This window comes from Doryrhamphus excisus, linkage group LG6, assembly GCF_037039965.1.
Source record: "Doryrhamphus excisus strain RoL-2023G ecotype Guam linkage group LG6, RoL_Dexc_Guam_v1.1, whole genome shotgun sequence".
In the NCBI taxonomy this organism is placed as follows: Eukaryota; Metazoa; Chordata; class Actinopteri; order Syngnathiformes; family Syngnathidae; genus Doryrhamphus; species Doryrhamphus excisus.
Genome location: NC_136362.1, coordinates 23,671,963 through 23,696,115, shown reverse-complemented (window position 1 = coordinate 23,696,115; position 24,153 = coordinate 23,671,963). Strand labels below are relative to the sequence as shown.

The 24,153-nt window shown below is 46.9% G+C and overlaps 12 non-coding genes across 12 annotated transcripts; 5 read left to right on the top strand and 7 right to left on the bottom strand.

Annotated features, from left to right (window-relative positions):
- Nucleotides 1-1,790: 1,790 nt before the first annotated feature.
- trnae-uuc (transfer RNA glutamic acid (anticodon UUC)) lies at nt 1,791-1,862 on the bottom strand. The gene has a single exon. It is a non-coding gene; the product is annotated as a tRNA-Glu (tRNA).
- A 5,326-nt stretch (nt 1,863-7,188) lies between these two features.
- trnav-aac (transfer RNA valine (anticodon AAC)) lies at nt 7,189-7,261 on the top strand. Its single transcript has one exon. It is a non-coding gene; the product is annotated as a tRNA-Val (tRNA).
- Nucleotides 7,262-10,829: 3,568 nt separating this feature from the next.
- On the bottom strand, nt 10,830-10,911 carry trnal-cag (transfer RNA leucine (anticodon CAG)). Its single transcript has one exon. It is a non-coding gene; the product is annotated as a tRNA-Leu (tRNA).
- Nucleotides 10,912-11,863: 952 nt separating this feature from the next.
- Nucleotides 11,864-11,935, bottom strand: trnac-gca (transfer RNA cysteine (anticodon GCA)). Its single transcript has one exon. It is a non-coding gene; the product is annotated as a tRNA-Cys (tRNA).
- A 731-nt stretch (nt 11,936-12,666) lies between these two features.
- trnae-uuc (transfer RNA glutamic acid (anticodon UUC)) lies at nt 12,667-12,738 on the bottom strand. Its single transcript has one exon. It is a non-coding gene; the product is annotated as a tRNA-Glu (tRNA).
- Nucleotides 12,739-13,266: 528 nt separating this feature from the next.
- On the top strand, nt 13,267-13,353 carry trnay-gua (transfer RNA tyrosine (anticodon GUA)). Its single transcript is given in 2 exon segments — nt 13,267-13,303; nt 13,318-13,353. It is a non-coding gene; the product is annotated as a tRNA-Tyr (tRNA).
- Nucleotides 13,354-17,072: 3,719 nt separating this feature from the next.
- trnav-aac (transfer RNA valine (anticodon AAC)) lies at nt 17,073-17,145 on the top strand. Its single transcript has one exon. It is a non-coding gene; the product is annotated as a tRNA-Val (tRNA).
- Nucleotides 17,146-17,568: 423 nt separating this feature from the next.
- trnal-cag (transfer RNA leucine (anticodon CAG)) lies at nt 17,569-17,650 on the top strand. The gene has a single exon. It is a non-coding gene; the product is annotated as a tRNA-Leu (tRNA).
- A 2,683-nt stretch (nt 17,651-20,333) lies between these two features.
- trnal-cag (transfer RNA leucine (anticodon CAG)) lies at nt 20,334-20,415 on the bottom strand. Its single transcript has one exon. It is a non-coding gene; the product is annotated as a tRNA-Leu (tRNA).
- Nucleotides 20,416-21,367: 952 nt separating this feature from the next.
- trnac-gca (transfer RNA cysteine (anticodon GCA)) lies at nt 21,368-21,439 on the bottom strand. Its single transcript has one exon. It is a non-coding gene; the product is annotated as a tRNA-Cys (tRNA).
- Nucleotides 21,440-22,170: 731 nt separating this feature from the next.
- trnae-uuc (transfer RNA glutamic acid (anticodon UUC)) lies at nt 22,171-22,242 on the bottom strand. The gene has a single exon. It is a non-coding gene; the product is annotated as a tRNA-Glu (tRNA).
- Nucleotides 22,243-22,770: 528 nt separating this feature from the next.
- Nucleotides 22,771-22,857, top strand: trnay-gua (transfer RNA tyrosine (anticodon GUA)). Its single transcript is given in 2 exon segments — nt 22,771-22,807; nt 22,822-22,857. It is a non-coding gene; the product is annotated as a tRNA-Tyr (tRNA).
- The last annotated feature ends 1,296 nt before the right edge of the window (nt 22,858-24,153 follow it).

Sequence of the window (24,153 nt, the reverse complement as noted above, 5' to 3'; positions counted from 1 at the left end):
AACTCCTGTTGGAAAAGGACAGCCATTTCTGTGAGAGCACAAGACCCCTGGATTGTACCCGAAAATACTTAGCGCTCATCAAAAAGTAAAGTTGTTGTCCTGGTTTGCAAAGCCTCCATTGTTACGCCAGAAGGTGCCAGTCACATCCAAAACAAAGGGTTCCATGGTGTAATGGTTAGCACTCTGGACTCTGAATCCAGTGGACCAAGTTCAAGTCTTGGTGGACCCTACTTGCCCTGCAGCAATTGATTGTTTGGACTGAGTCTTCCTTTAACAGTAAGAGTATGATGACTTATTGACTTACTCTACAAATCAGTGGTAACCGTGGATCAGGATGAGGTCCCCAAAAGACGCCAATGTCGGTGACAGCTGATGTTAAGGATCAGCTGATCCGAAGATACTTGGTTTGTGTGCGGGGCCACAAGCCTTTCCAGTTCCAGTTAAAAGCCAGGCTCCTCATGTAGTTTCCATAGAGTACCAAGGGATTGTCCTGTTGCCCTCGTATTTTGAGGGCAAAAAGGAGGCGTTTGCAAGTGGACCTCAGACCTGGTCACCTGAACAGGGACTTGAATCCCGGACACTCAGATCAAACGTTTCATGTTCAGGTGACCGGCTCAACCTTTGTCTTGTCTGACCACGAACTCTTTTTGTCCAGAAGATATTTGGATTGTCCATGTGGGTAGTTTAAGACCTCAGTCCATCTTGGGGGTGGACATTTCGGGGCCTCTTCATCTCTGCAAGGCCTCGGTGGAATGGTTGGGGTCACCTTGTTTTGCTTTGTTTTGTGGTGCGGCTGGACTTTCTGTTAGACATGGGGGGGGGGGGCTGTGTCACCCGCGAGGACATTGGACAAAAGCCACTGCAGAAATTTCATGTCAATGTCAAGAATGTAGAAAGGAGCCATGCAAAAAGGGAAACAATCTCGAGTTATATCACACCAAAGTTGTTGCTATTATGAGCCATGCATTCATGTACTCTTAGACTATTCTTAAACCAAAGGAGTGCATCAGGGGGCATCCGGACCTCTTGATCTGCAGTCAAATGCTCTACCACTGAGCTATACCCCCTCAAACACACCAAACATGGTTACACGATGGGAACTAAGTTCTGCATATGCACTAAACCAGCACACATCCTCATGGTGAATGGGAGAAATTAACCAACAAAGGTTGACTTCTTGATGGGTCATCGAGGTCCAAAAGGTGTACTTAAACAAGTTATTCCTTGTGCGCTAGTTTCAGCCCCACAGTGGGCGGTTCAGCACTTTTGGTGATACATCGTCAAGATTTCTTTCCTGTGGAAAATTGTGCAACAACCAGTGCCCCCTGAGCAAAAGGAGCCTTAATCTGGTGCTTTAGACCACTCATCCACACAACCTAAAACGGTGCCCTGATCAGGAGGTTCGCTGACAATGGAGGACACTGAAAAGGAGCCGCACAAAGCAGGGTACCTGCACTGTTTACGTGTCCGTTGACCAGGTTGCAGATGGATTGTCTTTGTTCCTTTTAAAAATCCACATTTTAACGCCCCATTATTGAAAGACGTAACGACCATCAGGAGGAGTGAGGTTTATTGTGAGGACCTTTAGAACTTCAGTCCAACGCTCTCCCAAGTGGGCTATTTTAGCTGCGATGGTGGGTTCTGCTTTTTCAGTCGGGGCCTAAAGTGGGGGAAGGGTACTGCCGTCTTCGCCGACATGGCCTCGGGACTGTGGACGACGAGTTCGCCTACAGGTGGGAGGTTGACCATCTGGCGACTCTATCTCCAGTCAAAACCTATCCAAATGTCAATTCCCTGACCGGGAATCGAACCCGGGCCGCAGCGGTGAAAGCGCCGAATCCTAGCCACTAGACCACCAGGGACTGCTTTTGATCTGCACTCAGAGAGGCAGAGACTGTGTCGCTTTGACGTAGTCCAGCAAAGGAACCAAAATAGTTATAAGACTGGACCTTCTCTGCCAACGCTGCAACAGCAGGGGAATTAGCTCAAATGGTAGAGCGCTCGCTTCGCATGTGAGAGGAAGCCGGATCAATGCCCGCAGTCATCTCGGAGTTCTTTGCCTTTTGTAAAACAGATGTTAGGATCGGAAATGAGTCCAGGATCAATCCACATGGTAGACCCGGGTCCGATTCCCGGCCAATGCAACAGGGCTGTTTTCATACCTTTCATCGTGAAAAGAAGTGCCAAGACCGTTTTCAGGACCAACTGATGACCTCTGAATTTGATCAGAAACATCACACCTCTCCACCTGAGACTCTCCACCTGAGACTCTCCACCACAAGACTTGATTATCTAATCCAAATTCTGTCAATAGTGGCATTCTCAGCCACAACCGCAATGAGACGCCGTTGAAAGCTTGGCCATACTACTTAGCCTCAAAGCAGCAAGACCTTCGATAGCTCAGTTGGAAGAGCGGAGGACTGTAGTGGTTCAAGCTGGCATCCTGAGGTCGCTGTTTCATGTCCGGCTCGAAGGACAAGCCTTTTGCTTATGTTATGTCTGCCAGGAAAGAATGGCAATGCCGTCTTGTCTGAAGGACCTCCGCTTCCCTGTCAATGGAGTTGGACTTGAAATTGGCAAACTGAGAAATTCTGATTCAGTGATCAATGCAGTTTGTCTATTTGAATACATTTCATCTCAACTCCTGTTGGAAAAAGACAGCCATTTCCGTGAGAGCACAAGACCCATGGATTGTACCCCAAAATACTTTGCGCTCATCAAAGAGTAAAGTTGTTGTCCTGGTTTGCAAAGCCTCCATTGTTACACCAGAAGGTGCCAGTCACATCCAAAACAAAGGGTTCCATGGTGTAATGGTTAGCACTCTGGACTCTGAATCCAGTGATCCAATTTCAAGTCTTGGTGGAACCTACTTGCCCTGCAGCAATTGAGTGTATGGACTGAGTCTTCTTGTAAGAGTATGATGACTTATTGACTTACTCTACAAATCAGTGGTAACCGTGGATCAGGATGAGGTCCCCAAAAGACGCCAATGTCTGTGACAGCTGATGTTAAGGATCAGCTGATCAGAAGATACTTGGTTTGTGTGCGGGGCCACAAGTCTTTCCAGTTCCAGTTAAAAGCCAGGCTCCTCATGTAGTTTTCATAGAGTACCAAGGGATTGTCCTGTTGCCCTCGTATTTTGAGGGCAAAAAGGAGGCGTTTGCAAGTGGACCTCAGACCTGGTCACCTGAACAGGGACTTGAATCCCGGACACTCAGATCCAAACATGGTTACACGATGGGAACTAAGTTCTGCATATGCACTAAACCAGCACACATCCTCATGGTGAATGGGACAAATTAACCAACAAAGGTTGACTTCTTGATGGGTCATCGAGGTCCAAAAGGTGTACTTAAACAAGTTATTCCTTGTGCGCTAGTTTCAGCCCCACAGTGGGCGGTTCAGCACTTTTGGTGATACATCGTCAAGATTTCTTTCCTGTGGAAAATTGTGCAACAACCAGTGCCCCTTGAGCAAAAGGAGCCTTAATCTGGTGCTTTAGACCACTCATCCACACAACCTAAAACGGTGCCCTGATCAGGAAAAAACTGTGACCTTGTGAGGTTCGCTGACAATGGAGGACACTGAAAAGGAGCCGCACAAAGCAGGGTACCTGCACTGTTTACGTGTCCGTTGACCAGGTTGCAGATGGATTGTCTTTGTTCCTTTTGAAAATCCACATTTTAACGCCCCATTATTGAAAGACGTAACGACCATCAGGAGGAGTGAGGTTTATTGTGAGGACCTTTAGAACTTCAATCCAACGCTCTCCCAAGTGGGCTATTTTAGCTGCGATGGTGGGTTCTGCTTTTTCAGTCGGGGCCTAAAGTGGGGGAAGGGGACTGCCGACATGGCCTCGGTACTGTGGACGACGAGTTCGCCTACAGGTGGGAGGTTGACCATCTGGCGACTCTATCTCCAGTCAAAACCTATACAAATGTCAATTCCCTGACCGGGAATCGAACCCGGACCGCAGCAGTGAAAGCGCTGAATCCTAGCCACTAGACCACCCCACCACGGACTGCTTTCGATCTGCACTCAGAAAGGCAGAGACTGTGTCGCTTTGACGTAGTCCAGCAAAGGAACCAAAATAGTTATAAGACTGGACCTTCTCTGCCAACGCTGCAACAGCAGGGGAATTAGCTCAAATGGTAGAGAGCTTGCTTCGCATGTGAGAGGAAGCCGGATCAGTGCCCGCAGTCTTCTTGGAGTTCAAAGCTCGAAGGACAAGCCTTTTGCTTATGTTATGTCTTCAAGTCTCGGTGGAACCTACTTGCCCTGCAGCAATCGAGTGTTTGGACTGTGTCTTCCTTTAACAGTAAGAGTATGATGACTTATTGACTTACTCTACAAATCAGTGGTAACCGTGGATCAGGATGAGGTCCCCAAACGACGGCAATGTCTGTGACAGCTGATGTCAAGGATCAGCTGATCAGAAGATACTTGGTTTGTGTGCGGGGCCACAAGCCTTTCCAGTTCCAGTTAAAAGCCAGGCTCCTCATGTAGTTTTCATAGAGTACCAAGGGATTGTCCTGTTGCCCCCGTGGTTTGAGGGCAAAAAGGAGGCGTTTGCAAGTGGACCTCAGACCTGGTCACCTGAACAGGGACTTGAATCCCGGACACTCAGATCCAAACATGGTTACACGATGGGAACTAAGTTCTGCATATGCACTAAACCAGCACACATCCTCATGGTGAATGGGACAAATTAACCAACAAAGGTTGACTTCTTGATGGGTCATCGAGGTCCAAAAGGTGTACTTAAACAAGTTATTCCTTGTGCGCTAGTTTCAGCCCCACAGTGGGCGGTTCAGCACTTTTGGTGATACATCGTCAAGATTTCTTTCCTGTGGAAAATTGTGCAACAACCAGTGCCCCTTGAGCAAAAGGAGCCTTAATCTGGTGCTTTAGACCACTCATCCACACAACCTAAAACGGTGCCCTGATCAGGAAAAAACTGTGACCTTGTGAGGTTCGCTGACAATGGAGGACACTGAAAAGGAGCCGCACAAAGCAGGGTACCTGCACTGTTTACGTGTCCGTTGACCAGGTTGCAGATGGATTGTCTTTGTTCCTTTTGAAAATCCACATTTTAACGCCCCATTATTGAAAGACGTAACGACCATCAGGAGGAGTGAGGTTTATTGTGAGGACCTTTAGAACTTCAATCCAACGCTCTCCCAAGTGGGCTATTTTAGCTGCGATGGTGGGTTCTGCTTTTTCAGTCGGGGCCTAAAGTGGGGGAAGGGGACTGCCGACATGGCCTCGGTACTGTGGACGACGAGTTCGCCTACAGGTGGGAGGTTGACCATCTGGCGACTCTATCTCCAGTCAAAACCTATACAAATGTCAATTCCCTGACCGGGAATCGAACCCGGACCGCAGCAGTGAAAGCGCTGAATCCTAGCCACTAGACCACCCCACCACGGACTGCTTTCGATCTGCACTCAGAAAGGCAGAGACTGTGTCGCTTTGACGTAGTCCAGCAAAGGAACCAAAATAGTTATAAGACTGGACCTTCTCTGCCAACGCTGCAACAGCAGGGGAATTAGCTCAAATGGTAGAGAGCTTGCTTCGCATGTGAGAGGAAGCCGGATCAGTGCCCGCAGTCTTCTTGGAGTTCAAAGCTCGAAGGACAAGCCTTTTGCTTATGTTATGTCTTCAAGTCTCGGTGGAACCTACTTGCCCTGCAGCAATCGAGTGTGTGGACTGTGTCTTCCTTTAACAGTAAGAGTATGATGACTTATTGACTTACTCTACAAATCAGTGGTAACCGTGGATCAGGATGAGGTCCCCAAACGACGGCAATGTCTGTGACAGCTGATGTCAAGGATCAGCTGATCAGAAGATACTTGGTTTGTGTGCGGGGCCACAAGTCTTTCCAGTTCCAGTTAAAAGCCAGGCTCCTCATGTAGTTTTCATAGAGTACCAAGGGATTGTCCTGTTGCCCCCGTGGTTTGAGGGCAATAAGGAGGCGTTTGCAAGTGGACCTCAGACCTGGTCACCTGAACAGGGACTTGAATCCCGGACACTCAGATCCAAACATGGTTACACGATGGGAACTAAGTTCCAAGGATTCCTTGGAGAATGCGGGTACCGACTCTGCTACTTCTCGCATGCTAAGCAAGCACTTTACCATTTGAGGTAATTCCCCTGGTTTGGGGTATTTGTCGGATGCTAAGGGGTAGATCCAATCCCAACATCTCTTCTACAAAAGGCAAAGAACTCCTTGAAGATTGCGGGCATTGATCCCACAACAAGACAAGACAAGGTGCTAGAGGGGAGAATGCAGTTAGGACTGGGTTTAGGGTGATACCTATGGCTGTGTTTGGCCTAGATATCGGGATTGGGGCCCGGATTAGTATTCGCTACGTGGGAACATTTCATCAAAAAAACAAAGGAGTTTAAGGAGAATGCGGGCATTGATGCCGCTACCATTTGAGCTAATTCCGCTGCTGATGCAGCGTTGGCAGAGAAGGTCCAGTCTCATAACTATTTTGGTTCCTTTGCTGGAGTACGTCAAAGCGACACAGCGCTATCTGTGAACTGCTGTCACTGCACATAAAAACATGGGGACATGGGGACATTCCAACCCAAGATGAGAACACACTGGACCAGGTACACAGCAACATACGTGGCACAGACACAGCTTCACCCTGCCCCCACTTTTACCCACGACTGAAAAAGCAGAACACCACCTCAGAAGCTGAAATACTCACTTAGGAGAAAGTTAGACTGAAGTTCTAAAGGTCCCTGGTTCAAGCCCGGTTTTCAGAACAATCCCTGTTTATGTTGCGACTTGGCAAATAGTTTGAAAAGGCTTATTGGCTGGCTGAAAGGACCTTAACTTCATTGTTCAAAAGGCCAGACATCCAGCCATCCAGACAAGGTTAGAGGGGGTTACAAGCCTATTTACAAACCATTGACTCCAAGGGCACAAGTTGAGTCCACCGAGATATCAAAGTGACCCCGAGGGTGACTAAGGTGTTTCTTTCATTTCTTTCTTGTGATGTCTTGGTTTGTTGAAGAAAAGCCCATAATTTCTGGAACAATTTTCCCTACAAAAGAAACATCTTTGTCTATTTGGACAATTGTCAATCTGCCCCCACTTTGGACACATCGTCGTGTTTCGTTGTTTGGCAACTGCTTTGTGACTTCACCAGTCCCCTTAAAAGCCCCTTCCTACGGGTTTCCATAGTGTAGTGGTTATCACATTTGCCTAACACGCAAAAGGTCCCCAGTTCGAAACTGGGTGGAAACATGGCCTTTGAAGTCCTTCTTTTACAAAAAAAAGTCAAGGTGACAAATAGGAACAAGGACATGTGCTTGATCTCTGAAGGGACTTGAACACTCAGATTTAATGTCTGATGCCCTACGAAGTGAGTCCCCAGGCCTTTGGTCAAAAGACTTGTTTTTATGTATTTGGAATGAAATGTTTTTTGAGACTTGGAGGATCAGGATGGCCGAGCGGTCGAAGGTGCTGCATTCAGGTTGCAGTCTCTAATGAGGCGTGGGTTCAAATCCCACTTCTGACAAAGCGGGGCCACAAGTCTTTCTAGTTCCAGTTAAAAGCCCGGCTCCTCATGTATTTTCCTTAAAGTACCAAGGTGTTGTCCTTATATTTTGAGGGCAAAATGAGGCGTTTGCAAGTGGACCTCAGTCCTTGTCACCTGAACAGGGACTTGAATCCCGGACACTCAGATCAAAAGTTTCATGTTCGGGACCAAATGGTCCTTTGAGCCGAATATCTTCCCAGTGACCTGCAAGATCCAGAAGGAGGCAGGGATGTTCTGTGCCTCCATTGTCGAGGCGGCTGTGGCCCTAAGGTGGATGCCATTGGTGAGGGATGCCGTCAAGCTGAAGGAGTTCTATTGGGCCTTTTTGGCTCATGGGACTTCAGCTGACAGGAACCGACAAGCCAAGCGGTCCGCGGCTTTGGCATTCGCTGAGGCAATAACTCTGACATGGGAGGAGTTTGGAGAAGCCATGGAGAAGGACTTCCGGACGGCTTCGAAGAGATTCTGGACCACCATCCGGCATCTCAGGAAAGGAAAGCAGTACACAGTGAAGACGCCGTCAAACGCTTGGCTGTACTCATTTGCCCCAAAACCACAAGACCTTCGATAGCTCAGTTGGAGAGGTTTAAGTTGGCTTCCTTAGGTTGCTGGTTCAAGTCCGGCTCGAAGGACAAGCTGTTTCTTATGTTATGTCTGCCAGGAAAGAATGGCAATACCGTCTTGTCTGAAGGACTTCCGCTTCCCTGTCAATGGAGTTGGACTTGAGTCTTTGTCACGCAGTCTGAAATTGGCAAACGGAGTAATTCTGGTTGAGTGATCATTTGAGTGTCTATTTGAATACGTTTCATATCAACTCCTGTTGGAAAAGGACAGCCATTTCCATGAGACACAAGACCCCTGAATTGTACCTGAAAATACTTTGCGCTCATCAGAGAGTAAAGTTGTTGTCCTGGTTTGCAAAGCCTCCATTGTTACGCCAGAAGGTGCCAGTCACATCCAAAACAAAAGGTTCCAGTGGTCCAAGTTCAAGTCTTGGTGGAGCCTACTTGCCCTGCAGCAATTGAGTGTTTGGACTGAGTCTTCCTGTAAGAGTATGATGACTTATTGACTTACTCTACAAATCAGTGGTAACCGTGGATCAGGATGAGGTCCCCAAACGACGCCAATGTCTGTGACAGCTGATGTCAAGGATCAGCTGATGTCAAGGACCCCCCCTCCTCCAGGTGACACTTGGGAGAGTCCAATCAAGGTGATCAGCCTCTAGCCTGCTCTCCCATGGGCGCGCCTCCATGCTTGTGCCCCGACCAATCGCCTTCTCCAAAGAAAGGAGAAACTGATGAGAAATTAGGAATCAAACCAATGACCTCTATATGAAAACTAACTAAAGTGGCAATGAAACAACTTAAATGGCAAACAAATATAATTAAAGTACTAACCAGGATGTATGGGTAAATAACAAAAGCCAGCTATATACACAAATGGGAAACATGGCAGTGTGTAGGTGGAGCATACACCTGATCAGAGAGGGATGATTGTCAGTGTCAGGTTCAAACTCCTCAAACTCCACACTTGTAAAAACACTTAAATACAGAAGAGACAGACAACAATATTCAAAGTTTCTCGCAGCAAGGAGAGTGAAACAACATACCCAGTGACATGCCGCTCCACTCTGAGTATGCCATTCATGCTCGTCTTTATTTTCTTTAGGAGGTCCCTAATACATGGTTGTGCAACTCTAAGGGGAGGGGGAAGCAAGCAGTTGCACAAGCTGTACTTGTTGTCTATGTGTGTGTGTGTATGTGAGAATAATTACTTTTGTGCATGTGTTCTTATCTTGGCACATTTTGTATGATGAAACTTCTTCAAGGTTGCTGCTGGCATTCCCAGGCACCTGCAAGATTAGTGGTGTTGGGAGTAGCTGGTCAGCGTCTTGGAATGCTGCTTCAAAACACTCAAGACTATTGTCTATTGTCTAAGCAAATGGATATAAGGGTGATAACTTAACACTATAATAGTTGAATTTACATTTTATTCTAACAGTCAGCTCTCTCACACATGCAATCAATCAAAGTATAAGGTACAATGTCGGAGATCAAGAACGCTTTTGTTGGCAAGAAAAAGCCATAACATACCATTTGGAGAATATGGGTATCAAACCCACTATCTCCTGCATGTAAAGCAAGCGCTCTGTCCTTTGAGTTCATTCCCGCCGGTGCACAAAAAGGCTGCCACAGTTTCTGCAACACCAAAACACTAATTAAGACTCATTTGGAGTCAACAAGACCATCCTCAGATTAAAAGTCTGATGCTCTGCGAACTGAGCAAGACTTTGGTCACAAGACTTGCAAACGCCTCCTTTCTGCCCTCAGAATGGTACATTATCCTTGACATCAGCTGTCACAGACATTGGCGTCATTTGGGAACTCATCCTGATCCACGGTTACCACTGATTTGTATTTGAAAATTCAAATCTACAAATAAATGAGTAATCATACTGATAAAGCAAGACACAGCCCAAACACTTGATTGCTGCAGGGCAAGTTGGTTCCACCAAGACTTGAACTTGTGGGCAGATGTCAAAGTTGAACATGCTGAGTGCTGGATTTTATGTGAAACACATGAAAACAATTCCAAGTCCACCAATCGAATCCCGGTCTACCTCCTGATGGTTGCTACGTCTTTCATAAATGAGGTGTTAAAATGTGGATTTTCAAAAGGAACAAAGACAATCCATCTGCAACCTGGTCAACGGACACGTAAACAGTGCAGCCATAGCTGAGGATGGTTTCCATCCATCGATCTCTGGGTTATGGGCCCAGCACCCGTCCTCTGCGCCACTCTGCTGACACCAGTGCAGGTCTCTCAATCTTTTTCTCCAAGTGCTCAGCTGTGTTGTACAATCTGACAGTCCTTTGCTGCCAAGTCATTCCAGTCGTGGATAATGGACCTGACCAGGAAAATGCCAGCTGTGGGATTTCAACCAGTGATACAACTAATTTAACTAATTGATGTCCCCGCGAGAACAGCCACCTCCATTCAGTGGACACTCAGCAGAGGAGGGGAAAAGATAGTTGGTCAAATTACAAGCCTAGCAAAGAGGGGCTCGTTTGTTCAATTCCAGCAGTCCTCTTCTGGTATTTCCATGACTCTGGTTTTCATACTTTTCATCCGAGGTCATGTTGAAGTACAAAGAGTGTTTTCCGGAGAAACGCAAGACCCCATGATGCAATAGCTTTGTACACTTTTCAGCAGCGGTCATGTTGAAAAGCACCCCTGGTTTACTGGGTGACGCCACTTAGAGATGTAAGAAGCTGTCAGAAGTGGGATTCGAACCCACGCCTCATTAGAGACTGCAACCTGAATGCAGCGCCTTCGACCGCTCGGCCACTCTGACCCTCCAGGTTTTGCGCCTTCTGTCCCCTGAGAAACTAGGTCAGTTGTGGAATTGATCGAACATCAGGATGGCCACATCAATAAAAACAGAACAAAAAATCATATCTCAAGCAGAAAAAGGCCTGGTTAGCTCAGTCGGTAGAGCATGAGACTCTTAATCTCATGGTCGTTTGTTCGAGCCCCACATTGGGCGATTCAGCACTTTTATTGATACATCTGAAAGCTATCTTTCATGTTGAAAATTGTTCAACATGCAGAAAACATTTCATTCCAAATACACAAAAACAAGTCTTCTGACCAAAGGCCTCACTTCGTAGGGCATCAGACTTTTAATCTGAGGGTCAAGAGTTCAAGTCCCTTCAGAGATCAAGCACATATCCTTGTTCCCATTTGTCACCTTGATTTTCTTTGTAAAAGAAGGACTTGAAAGTTTCGAACTGGGGACCTTTTGCGTGGCAAAAAGGAGGCGTTTGCAAGTGGACCTCAGACCTGGTCACCTGAACAGGGACTTGAATCCCGGACACTCAGATCAAAAGTTTCATGTTCGGTCAACCTTTGTCGTGTCTGACCATGAACTCTTTTTGTCCAGAAGATATTTGGCTTGTCCATGTGGGTAGTTTAAGACCTCAGTCCATCTTGGAGGTGGACATTTGGGGACCACGGCCTCTTCATCTCTGCAAGGACAAGTACAGTATGCCAGAAGATTTCTCTGCCAATGCTGTTGCTTTGTTTTGTGGTGCGGCTGGACTTTCTGTTAGACATGGGGGGGGGCTGTGTCACCCGCGAGGAAATGGACAAAAGCCACTGCAGAAATTTCATGTCAGTGTGAAGAATGTAGAAAGGAGCCATGCAAAAAGGGAAACAATCTCGAGTTATATTACACCGAAGTTGTTGCTATTATGAGCCATGCATTCATGTACTCATAGACTATTCTTAAACCATAGGAGTGCATCAGGGGGCATCTGGATTTGAACCGGAGACCGCTTGATCTGCAGTCAAATGCTCTACCACTGAGCTATACCCCCTCAAACACACCAAACATGGTTACACGATTCTGCATATGCACTAAACCAGCACACATCCTCATGGTGAATGGGAGAATTGAACCAACAAAGGTTGACTTCTTGATGGGTCATCGAGGTCCAAAAGGTGTACTTAAACAAGTTATTCCTTGTGCGCTAGGTTCAGCCCCACAGTGGGCGGTTCAGCACTTTTGGTGATACATCGTCAAGATTTCTTTCCTTTGGAAAATTGTGCAACAACCAGTGCCCCCTGAGCAAAAGGAGCCTTAATCTGGTGATTTAGACCACTCATCCACACAACCTAAAATGGTGCCCTGATCAGGAAAAAACTGTGACCTTGTGAGGTTCGCTGACAATGGAGGACACTGAAAAGGAGCCGCACAAAGCAGTGTACCTGCACTGTTTACGTGTCTGTTGACCAGGTTGCAGATGGATTGTCTTTGTTCCTTTTGAAAATCCACATTTGAACGCCCCATTATTGAAAGACGTAACGACCATCAGGAGGAGTGAGGTTTATTGTGAGGACCTTTAGAACTTCAGTCCAACGCTCTCCCAAGTGGGCTATTTTAGCTGCGATGGTGGGTTCTGCTTTTTCAGTCGGGGCCTAAAGTGGGGGAAGGGTACTGCCGTCTTCGCCGACATGGCCTCGGTACTGTGGACGACGAGTTTGCCTACAGGTGGGAGGTTGACCATCTGGCGACTCTATCTCCAGTCAAAACCTATCCAAATGTCAATTCCCTGACCGGGAATTGAACCCGGGCCGCAGCGGTGAAAGCGCCGAATCCTAGCCACTAGACCACCAGGGACTGCTTTCGGTCTGCACTCAGAAAGGAAGAGACTGTGTCACTTTGACGTAGTCAAAGCAAAGGAACCAAAATAGTTATAAGACTGGACCTTCTCTGCCAACGCTGCAACAGCAGGGGAATTAGCTCAAATGGTAGAGCGCTCGCTTCGCATGTGAGAGGAAGCCAGATCAATGCCCGCAGTCTTCTCGGAGTTCTTTGCCTTTTGTAAAAGAGAGGTTAGGATCGGAAATGAGTCCAGGATGAATCCACATGGTAGACCCGGGTCCGATTCCCGGCCAATGCAACAGGGCTGTTTTCATACCTTTTATCATGAAAAGAAGTGCCAAGACCGTTTTCAGGACCAACTGATGACCTCTGAATTCGATCAGAAACGTCACACCTCTCCACCTGAGACTCTCCACCTGACACTCTCCACCACAAGACTTGATTATGTAATCCAAATTCTGTCAATAGTGGCATTCTCAGCCACAACCGCAATGAGACGCCGTTGAACACTTGGCCGTACTCACTAGCCTCAAAGCAACAAGACCTTCGATAGCTCAGTTGGAAGAGCGGAGGACTGTAGTGGTTCAAGCTGGCATCCTTAGGTCGCTGGTTCATGTCCGGCTCGAAGGACAAGCCTTTTGCTTATGTTATGTCTGCCAGGAAAGAATGGCAATGCCATCTTGTCTGAAGGACCTCCGCTTCCCTGTCGATGGAGTTGGACTTGAGTCTTTGTCACGCAGTCTGAAATTGGCAAACGGAGAAATTCTGATTGAGTGATCAATGCAGTTTGTCTATTTGAATACATTTCATCTCAACTCCTGTTGGAAAAGGACAGCCATTTCCGTGAGAGCACAAGACCCCTGGATTGTACCCCAAAATACTTTGCGCTCATCAAAGAGTAAAGTTGGTGTCCTGGTTTGCAAAGCCTCCATTGTTTCGCCAGAAGGTGCCAGTCACATCCAAAACAAAGGGTTCCATGGTGTAATGGTTAGCACTCTGGCCTCTGAATCCAGTGATCCAAGTTCAAGTCTTGGTGGAACCTACTTGCCCTGCAGCAATCGAGTGTTTGGACTGTGTCTTCCTTTAACAGTAAGAGTATGATGACTTATTGACTTAATCTACAAATCAGTGATAACCATGGATCTGGATGAGGTCCCCAAACGACGGCAATGTCTGTGACAGCTGATGTCAAGGATCAGCTGATCAGAAGATACTTGGTTTGTGTGCGGGGCCACAAGTCTTTCCAGTTCCAGTTAAAAGCCAGGCTCCTCATGTAGTTTCCATAGAGTACCAAGGGATTGTCCTGTTGCCCTCGTATATTGAGGGCAAAAAGGAGGCATTTGCAAGTGGACCTCAGACCTGGTCACCTGAACAGGGACTTGAATCCCGGACACTCAGATCAAAAGTTTCATGTTCGGGTGACCGGCTCAACCTTTGTCGTGTCTAACCATGAACTCTTTTTGTCCAGAAGATATTTGGCTTGTCCATGTGGGTAGTTTAAGACCTCAGTCCATCTTGGAGGTGGACATTTCGGCACCAGAGCCTCTTCATTTCTCTGCCAATGCTGCAACAGCAGGGGAATTAGCTCAAATGGGAGAGCGCTCGCTTTGCATGTGAGAGGTAGTGGGATCAATGCCCGCATTCTCTTAAAACCTCTTTTGTTTTTTGTGATTAAATGTTCCCAAGTTACAAACAGGAGTTACATTTCCGGTTGAGTGAACGCTGGCGCGACTGGCTGCCGCTACCCGTAACTTTTAAGTGATTTATGGTTCTATTGCCTCAATATGGCCTAACTATGACTATTGTGTTAGCACTCTGTGTGAGCTGAAGTGTTTTTCCTGCGTTACCTGGTCTGCTCTTTTCTGGACTTCCTGTCGTTCTGCCACCACCCAATGGCAGAACCGATCCGGTACACAGCTGCTGAGCTCCTCTGGATACGCTGGCATCTGCCCGTGCCCTCACCGCCACCGGCGGTACTTTACCACCACCCGGGGACTGCATCATGGCTGCACTCCGAAAGGCAGAGACTGTGTCGCTTTGACGTACTCCAGCAAAGGAACCAAAATAGTTCTGAGACTGGACCTTCTCTGCCAACACTGCAACAGCAGGGGAATTAGCTCAAATGGTAGAGCGCTTGCTTCGCATGTGAGAGGTCAATGCCCGCATTCTCCAGAATCTCTTTTGTTTTTTGTGATTAAATGTTCCCAAGTACCAAACACTAACCCGGGCCCCAATCCCGATATCTAGGCCAAATACAGCCATAGGTATCACCTTGTCTTGTCTTGTTGTTGATCAAAAGTTTCATGTTCAGGTAACTGGCTCAACCTTTGTCTTGTCTGACGACAAACTCTTTTTGTCCAGAAGATATTTGGATTGTCCATGTGGGTAGTTTAAGACCTCAGTCCATCTTGGGGGTGGACATTTCGGGACCGGGGCCTTTTCATCTCTGCAAGGACAAGTACAGTATGCCAGAAGATTCTGTCTTCCTTGAGTTGTCCTTATTTATCAAGGGCCTGGATAGCTCAGTTGGTAGAGCATCAGACTTTTAATCTGAGGGTCCAGGATTTAAGTCCTTGTTCAGGCGGTGAGGAGAAGTATTAAATGTGAAACCAATCTCTTTTATCCTCCTCCTGTGGTCAAGTCCAAAATGCCAGAAGACTTCTGCTCCCTCATCCTCAACACCGAGAAGGCCAAAGAGAAGCGACACAGTCTCTGCCTTTCTGAGTGCAGACCAAAAGCAGTCCCTGGTGGTCTAGTGGCTAGGATTCGGTGCTCTCACCGCTGTGGTCCGGGTTTGATTTCCGTTCAGGGAATTGACATTTGGATAGGTTTTGACTGGAGGTAGGATTTGTCTTCGGCCTCAGTGGAATGGTTGGGGTCACCTTGATGCGCTACTTGGGAACAAAAAATCAAGTACTGGGCTTCTTCACTATTCCATTATAAGAGACTAATCTAGAGAACGTGGCCAGGATTAGGTTTGGGGTATTTGTCTGACGCTGAGGGATAGATCCTGGACTCATTTCCGATCCCGCATCTCTTTTACAAAATACAAAGGATTCCTTGGAGAATGCGGGTATCGACTCTGCTACTTCTCGCATGCTAAGCAGGCACTTTACCATTTGAGGTAATTCCCCTGGTTTGGGGTATTTGTCTGATGCTAAGGGGTAGATCCAATCCCAACATCTCTTCTACAAAAGGCAAAGAACTCCTTGAAGATTGCGGGCATTGATCCCACAACAAGACAAGACAAGGTGCTAGAGGGGAGAATGCAGTTAGGACTGGGTTTAGGGTGATACCTATGGCTGTGTTTGGCCTAGATATCGGGATTGGGGCCCGGATTAGTATTCGCTACGTGGGAACATTTCATCAAAAAAACAAAGGAGTTTATGGAGAATGCGGGCATTGATCCCGCTACCTCTCACATGCTAAGCCAGCGCTCTACCATTTGAGCTAATTCCCCTGCTGATGCAGCATTGGCAGAGAAGGTCCAATCTCATAACTATTTTGGTTCCTTTGCTGGAGTACGTCAAAGCGACACAGTCTCTGCCTTTCGTTGTCTAGTGGCTGGGACTTGGTGCTCTCACCACCGCGGCCGTTGTTCGATTCCCGGTCAGGGAACTGACATTTGGTTAGGTTTTGAGTGGAGATAGGATTTGTCTTGGTCCTCGGTCGAACGGTTCGGGTCATCTTTCAGCGCTATCTGTGAACTGCTGTCACTGCACATAAAAACATGGGGACATGGGGACATTCCAACCCAAGATGAGAACACACTGGACCAGGTACACAGCAACATACGTGGCACAGACACAGCTTCACCCTGCCCCCACTTTTCCCCACGACTGAAAAAGCAGAACACCACCTCAGAAGCTGAAATACTCACTTAGGAGAAAGTTAGACTGAAGTTCTAAAGGTCCCTGGTTCAAGCCCGGTTTTCAGAACAATCCCTGTTTATGTTGCGACTTGGCAAATAGTTTGAAAAGGCTTATTGGCTGGCTGAAAGGACCTTAACTTCATTCTTCAAAAGGCCAGACATCCAGCCATCCAGACAAGGTTAGAGGGGGTTACAAGCCTATTTACAAACCATTGACTCCAAGGGCACAAGTTGAGTCCACCGAGATATCAAAGTGACCCCGAGGGTGACTAAGGTGTTTCTTTCATTTCTTTCTTGTGATGTCTTGGTTTGTTGAAGAAAAGCCCATAATTTCTGGAACAATTTTCCCTACAAAAGAAACATCTTTGTCTATTTGGACAATTGTCAATCTGCCCCCACTTTGGACACATCGTCGTGTTTCATTGTTTGGCAACTGCTTTGTGACTTCACCAGTCCCCTTAAAAGCCCCTTCCTTCGGGTTTCCATAGTGTAGTGGTTATCACATTTGCTTAACATGCAAAAGGTCCCCAGTTCGAAACTGGGTGGAAACATGGCCTTTGAAGTCCTTCTTTTACAAAAAAAAGTCAAGGTGACAAATAGGAACAAGGACATGTGCTTGATCTCTGAAGGGACTTGAACACTCAGATTTAATGTCTGATGCCCTACGAAGTGAGTCCCCAGGCCTTTGGTCAAAAGACTTGTTTTTATGTATTTGGAATGAAATGTTTTCTGCATGTTGAACACTTTTCAACAGGAAAGATATCTTTCAGATGTATCAATAAAACTGCTGAATCACCCAACTTGGGGCTCGAACCCACAGCCATGAGATTAAGAGTCTCATGCTCTATCGACTGAGCTAATCGGGCCTTTTGCTGCTCTAGATATCAGTTTTTATTGATGTGGCCATCCTGATGTTTGATCAATTCCACAGCTAACCTAGTTTCTCATGGAACAGAAGGAGTGAGACCTGGAGGGTCAGGATGGCCGAGCGGTCGAAGGCGCTGCATTCAGGTTGCAGTCTCTAATGAGGCGTGGGTTCAAATCCCACTTCTGACAAAGCGGGGCCACAAGTCTTTCTAGTTCCAGTTAAAAGCCCGGCTCCTCATGTATTTTCCATAAAGTACCAAGGTGTTGTCCTGTTGTCCTTGTATTTTGAGGGCAAAATGAGGCGTTTGCAAGTGGACCTCAGACCTTGTCACCTGAACAGGGACTTGAATCCCGGACACTCAGATCAAAAGTTTCATGTTCGGGACCAAATGGTCCTTTGAGCCGAATATCTTCCCAGTGACCTGCAAGATCCAGAAGGAGGCAGGGATGTTCTGTGCCTCCATTGTCGAGGCGGCTGTGGCCCTAAGGTGGATGCCATTGGTGAGGGATGCCGTCAAGCTGAAGGAGTTCTATTGGGCCTTTTTGGCTCATGGGACTTCAGCTGACAGGAACCGACAAGCCAAGCGGTCCGCGGCTTTGGCATTCGCTGAGGCAATAACTCTGACATGGGAGGAGTTTGGAGAAGCCATGGAGAAGGACTTCCGGACGGCTTCGAAGAGATTCTGGACCACCATCCGGCATCTCAGGAAAGGAAAGCAGTACACAGTGAAGACGCCGTCAAACGCTTGGCTGTACTCATTTGCCCCAAAACCACAAGAGCTTCGATATCTCAGTTGGAAGCGCGGAGGACTGTAGAGGTTTAAGTTGGCTTCCTTAGGTCGCTGGTTCAAGTCCGGCTCGAAGGACAAGCTGTTTCTTATGTTATGTCTGCCAGGAAAGAATGGCAATACCGTCTTGTCTGAAGGACTTCCGCTTCCCTGAAACCACTTCCATGAAACAACTTAAATGGCAAACAAATATAATTAAAGTACTAACCAGGATGTATGGGTAAATAACAAAAGCCAGCTATATACACAAATGGGAAACATGGCAGTGTGTAGGTGGAGCATACACCTGATCAGAGAGGGATGATTGTCAGTGTCAGGTTCAAACTCCTCAAACTCCACACTTGTAAAAACACTTAAATACAGAAGAGACAGACAACAATATTCAAAGTTTCTCGCAGCAAGGAGAGTGAAACAACATACCCAGTGACATGCCGCTCCACTCTGAGTATGCCATTCATGCTCGTCTTTATTTTCTTTAGGAGGTCCCTAATACATGGTTGTGCAACTCTAAGGGGAGGGGGAAGCAAGCAGTTGCACAAGCTGTACTTGTTGTCTATGTGTGTGTGTGTATGTGAGAATAATTACTTTTGTGCATGTGTTCTTATCTTGGCACATTTTGTATGATGAAACTTCTTCAAGGTTGCTGCTGGCATTCCCAGGCACCTGCAAGATTAGTGGTGTTGGGAGTAGCTGGTCAGCGTCTTGGAATGCTGCTTCAAAACACTCAAGACTATTGTCTATTGTCTAAGCAAATGGATATAAGGGTGATAACTTAACACTATAATAGTTGAATTTACATTTTATTCTAACAGTCAGCTCTCTCACACATGCAATCAATCAAAGTATAAGGTACAATGTCGGAGATCAAGAACGCTTTTGTTGGCAAGAAAAAGCCATAACATACCATTTGGAGAATATGGGTATCAAACCCACTATCTCCTGCATGTAAAGCAAGCGCTCTGTCCTTTGAGTTCATTCCCGCCGGTGCACAAAAAGGCTGCCACAGTTTCTGCAACACCAAAACACTAATTAAGACTCATTTGGAGTCAACAAGACCATCCTCAGATTAAAAGTCTGATGCTCTGCGAACTGAGCAAGACTTTGGTCACAAGACTTGCAAACGCCTCCTTTCTGCCCTCAGAATGGTACATTATCCTTGACATCAGCTGTCACAGACATTGGCGTCATTTGGGAACTCATCCTGATCCACGGTTACCACTGATTTGTATTTGAAAATTCAAATCTACAAATAAATGAGTAATCATACTGATAAAGCAAGACACAGCCCAAACACTTGATTGCTGCAGGGCAAGTTGGTTCCACCAAGACTTGAACTTGTGGGCAGATGTCAAAGTTGAACATGCTGAGTGCTGGATTTTATGTGAAACACATGAAAACAATTCCAAGTCCACCAATCGAATCCCGGTCTACCTCCTGATGGTTGCTACGTCTTTCATAAATGAGGTGTTAAAATGTGGGTTTTCAAAAGGAACAAAGACAATCCATCTGCAACCTGGTCAACGGACACGTAAACAGTGCAGCCATAGCTGAGGATGGTTTCCATCCATCGATCTCTGGGTTATGGGCCCAGCACCCGTCCTCTGCGCCACTCTGCTGACACCAGTGCAGGTCTCTCAATCTTTTTCTCCAAGTGCTCAGCTGTGTTGTACAATCTGACAGTCCTTTGCTGCCAAGTCATTCCAGTCGTGGATAATGGACCTGACCAGGAAAATGCCAGCTGTGGGATTTCAACCAGTGATACAACTAATTTAACTAATTGATGTCCCCGCGAGAACAGCCACCTCCATTCAGTGGACACTCAGCAGAGGAGGGGAAAAGATAGTTGGTCAAATTACAAGCCTAGCAAAGAGGGGCTCGTTTGTTCAATTCCAGCAGTCCTCTTCTGGTATTTCCATGACTCTGGTTTTCATACTTTTCATCCGAGGTCATGTTGAAGTACAAAGAGTGTTTTCCGGAGAAACGCAAGACCCCATGATGCAATAGCTTTGTACACTTTTCAGCAGCGGTCATGTTGAAAAGCACCCCTGGTTTACTGGGTGACGCCACTTAGAGATGTAAGAAGCTGTCAGAAGTGGGATTCGAACCCACGCCTCATTAGAGACTGCAACCTGAATGCAGCGCCTTCGACCGCTCGGCCACTCTGACCCTCCAGGTTTTGCGCCTTCTGTCCCCTGAGAAACTAGGTCAGTTGTGGAATTGATCGAACATCAGGATGGCCACATCAATAAAAACAGAACAAAAAATCATATCTCAAGCAGAAAAAGGCCTGGTTAGCTCAGTCGGTAGAGCATGAGACTCTTAATCTCATGGTCGTTTGTTCGAGCCCCACATTGGGCGATTCAGCACTTTTATTGATACATCTGAAAGCTATCTTTCATGTTGAAAATTGTTCAACATGCAGAAAACATTTCATTCCAAATACACAAAAACAAGTCTTCTGACCAAAGGCCTCACTTCGTAGGGCATCAGACTTTTAATCTGAGGGTCAAGAGTTCAAGTCCCTTCAGAGATCAAGCACATATCCTTGTTCCCATTTGTCACCTTGATTTTCTTTGTAAAAGAAGGACTTGAAAGTTTCGAACTGGGGACCTTTTGCGTGGCAAAAAGGAGGCGTTTGCAAGTGGACCTCAGACCTGGTCACCTGAACAGGGACTTGAATCCCGGACACTCAGATCAAAAGTTTCATGTTCGGTCAACCTTTGTCGTGTCTGACCATGAACTCTTTTTGTCCAGAAGATATTTGGCTTGTCCATGTGGGTAGTTTAAGACCTCAGTCCATCTTGGAGGTGGACATTTGGGGACCACGGCCTCTTCATCTCTGCAAGGACAAGTACAGTATGCCAGAAGATTTCTCTGCCAATGCTGTTGCTTTGTTTTGTGGTGCGGCTGGACTTTCTGTTAGACATGGGGGGGGGCTGTGTCACCCGCGAGGAAATGGACAAAAGCCACTGCAGAAATTTCATGTCAGTGTGAAGAATGTAGAAAGGAGCCATGCAAAAAGGGAAACAATCTCGAGTTATATTACACCGAAGTTGTTGCTATTATGAGCCATGCATTCATGTACTCATAGACTATTCTTAAACCATAGGAGTGCATCAGGGGGCATCTGGATTTGAACCGGAGACCGCTTGATCTGCAGTCAAATGCTCTACCACTGAGCTATACCCCCTCAAACACACCAAACATGGTTACACGATTCTGCATATGCACTAAACCAGCACACATCCTCATGGTGAATGGGAGAATTGAACCAACAAAGGTTGACTTCTTGATGGGTCATCGAGGTCCAAAAGGTGTACTTAAACAAGTTATTCCTTGTGCGCTAGGTTCAGCCCCACAGTGGGCGGTTCAGCACTTTTGGTGATACATCGTCAAGATTTCTTTCCTGTGGAAAATTGTGCAACAACCAGTGCCCCCTGAGCAAAAGGAGCCTTAATCTTGTGATTTAGACCACTCATCCACACAACCTAAAATGGTGCCCTGATCAGGAAAAAACTGTGACCTTGTGAGGTTCGCTGACAATGGAGGACACTGAAAAGGAGCCGCACAAAGCAGTGTACCTGCACTGTTTACGTGTCTGTTGACCAGGTTGCAGATGGATTGTCTTTGTTCCTTTTGAAAATCCACATTTGAACGCCCCATTATTGAAAGACGTAACGACCATCAGGAGGAGTGAGGTTTATTGTGAGGACCTTTAGAACTTCAGTCCAACGCTCTCCCAAGTGGGCTATTTTAGCTGCGATGGTGGGTTCTGCTTTTTCAGTCGGGGCCTAAAGTGGGGGAAGGGTACTGCCGTCTTCGCCGACATGGCCTCGGTACTGTGGACGACGAGTTCGCCTACAGGTGGGAGGTTGACCATCTGGCGACTCTATCTCCAGTCAAAACCTATCCAAATGTCAATTCCCTGACCGGGAATTGAACCCGGGCCGCAGCGGTGAAAGCGCCGAATCCTAGCCACTAGACCACCAGGGACTGCTTTCGGTCTGCACTCAGAAAGGAAGAGACTGTGTCACTTTGACGTAGTCAAAGCAAAGGAACCAAAATAGTTATAAGACTGGACCTTCTCTGCCAACGCTGCAACAGCAGGGGAATTAGCTCAAATGGTAGAGCGCTCGCTTCGCATGTGAGAGGAAGCCAGATCAATGCCCGCAGTCTTCTCGGAGTTCTTTGCCTTTTGTAAAAGAGAGGTTAGGATCGGAAATGAGTCCAGGATGAATCCACATGGTAGACCCGGGTCCGATTCCCGGCCAATGCAACAGGGCTGTTTTCATACCTTTTATCATGAAAAGAAGTGCCAAGACCGTTTTCAGGACCAACTGATGACCTCTGAATTCGATCAGAAACGTCACACCTCTCCACCTGAGACTCTCCACCTGACACTCTCCACCACAAGACTTGATTATGTAATCCAAATTCTGTCAATAGTGGCATTCTCAGCCACAACCGCAATGAGACGCCGTTGAACACTTGGCCGTACTCACTAGCCTCAAAGCAACAAGACCTTCGATAGCTCAGTTGGAAGAGCGGAGGACTGTAGTGGTTCAAGCTGGCATCCTTAGGTCGCTGGTTCATGTCCGGCTCGAAGGACAAGCCTTTTGCTTATGTTATGTCTGCCAGGAAAGAATGGCAATGCCATCTTGTCTGAAGGACCTCCGCTTCCCTGTCGATGGAGTTGGACTTGAGTCTTTGTCACGCAGTCTGAAATTGGCAAACGGAGAAATTCTGATTGAGTGTCTATTTGACTACGTTTCATCTCAACTCCTGTTGGAAAAGGACAGCCATTTCCGTGAGAGCACAAGACCCCTGGATTGTACCCCAAAATACTTTGCGCTCATCAAAGAGTAAAGTTGGTGTCCTGGTTTGCAAAGCCTCCATTGTTTCGCCAGAAGGTGCCAGTCACATCCAAAACAAAGGGTTCCATGGTGTAATGGTTAGCACTCTGGCCTCTGAATCCAGTGATCCAAGTTCAAGTCTTGGTGGAACCTACTTGCCCTGCAGCAATCGAGTGTTTGGACTGTGTCTTCCTTTAACAGTAAGAGTATGATGACTTATTGACTTAATCTACAAATCAGTGATAACCATGGATCTGGATGAGGTCCCCAAACGACGGCAATGTCTGTGACAGCTGATGTCAAGGATCAGCTGATCAGAAGATACTTGGTTTGTGTGCGGGGCCACAAGTCTTTCCAGTTCCAGTTAAAAGCCAGGCTCCTCATGTAGTTTCCATAGAGTACCAAGGGATTGTCCTGTTGCCCTCGTATATTGAGGGCAAAAAGGAGGCATTTGCAAGTGGACCTCAGACCTGGTCACCTGAACAGGGACTTGAATCCCGGACACTCAGATCAAAAGTTTCATGTTCGGGTGACCGGCTCAACCTTTGTCGTGTCTAACCATGAACTCTTTTTGTCCAGAAGATATTTGGCTTGTCCATGTGGGTAGTTTAAGACCTCAGTCCATCTTGGAGGTGGACATTTCGGCACCAGGGCCTCTTCATTTCTCTGCCAATGCTGCAACAGCAGGGGAATTAGCTCAAATGGGAGAGCGCTCGCTTTGCATGTGAGAGGTAGTGGGATCAATGCCCGCATTCTCTTAAAACCTCTTTTGTTTTTTGTGATTAAATGTTCCCAAGTTACAAACAGGAGTTACATTTCCGGTTGAGTGAACGCTGGCGCGACTGGCTGCCGCTACCCGTAACTTTTAAGTGATTTATGGTTCTATTGCCTCAATATGGCCTAACTATGACTATTGTGTTAGCACTCTGTGTGAGCTGAAGTGTTTTTCCTGCGTTACCTGGTCTGCTCTTTTCTGGACTTCCTGTCGTTCTGCCACCACCCAATGGCAGAACCGATCCGGTACACAGCTGCTGAGCTCCTCTGGATACGC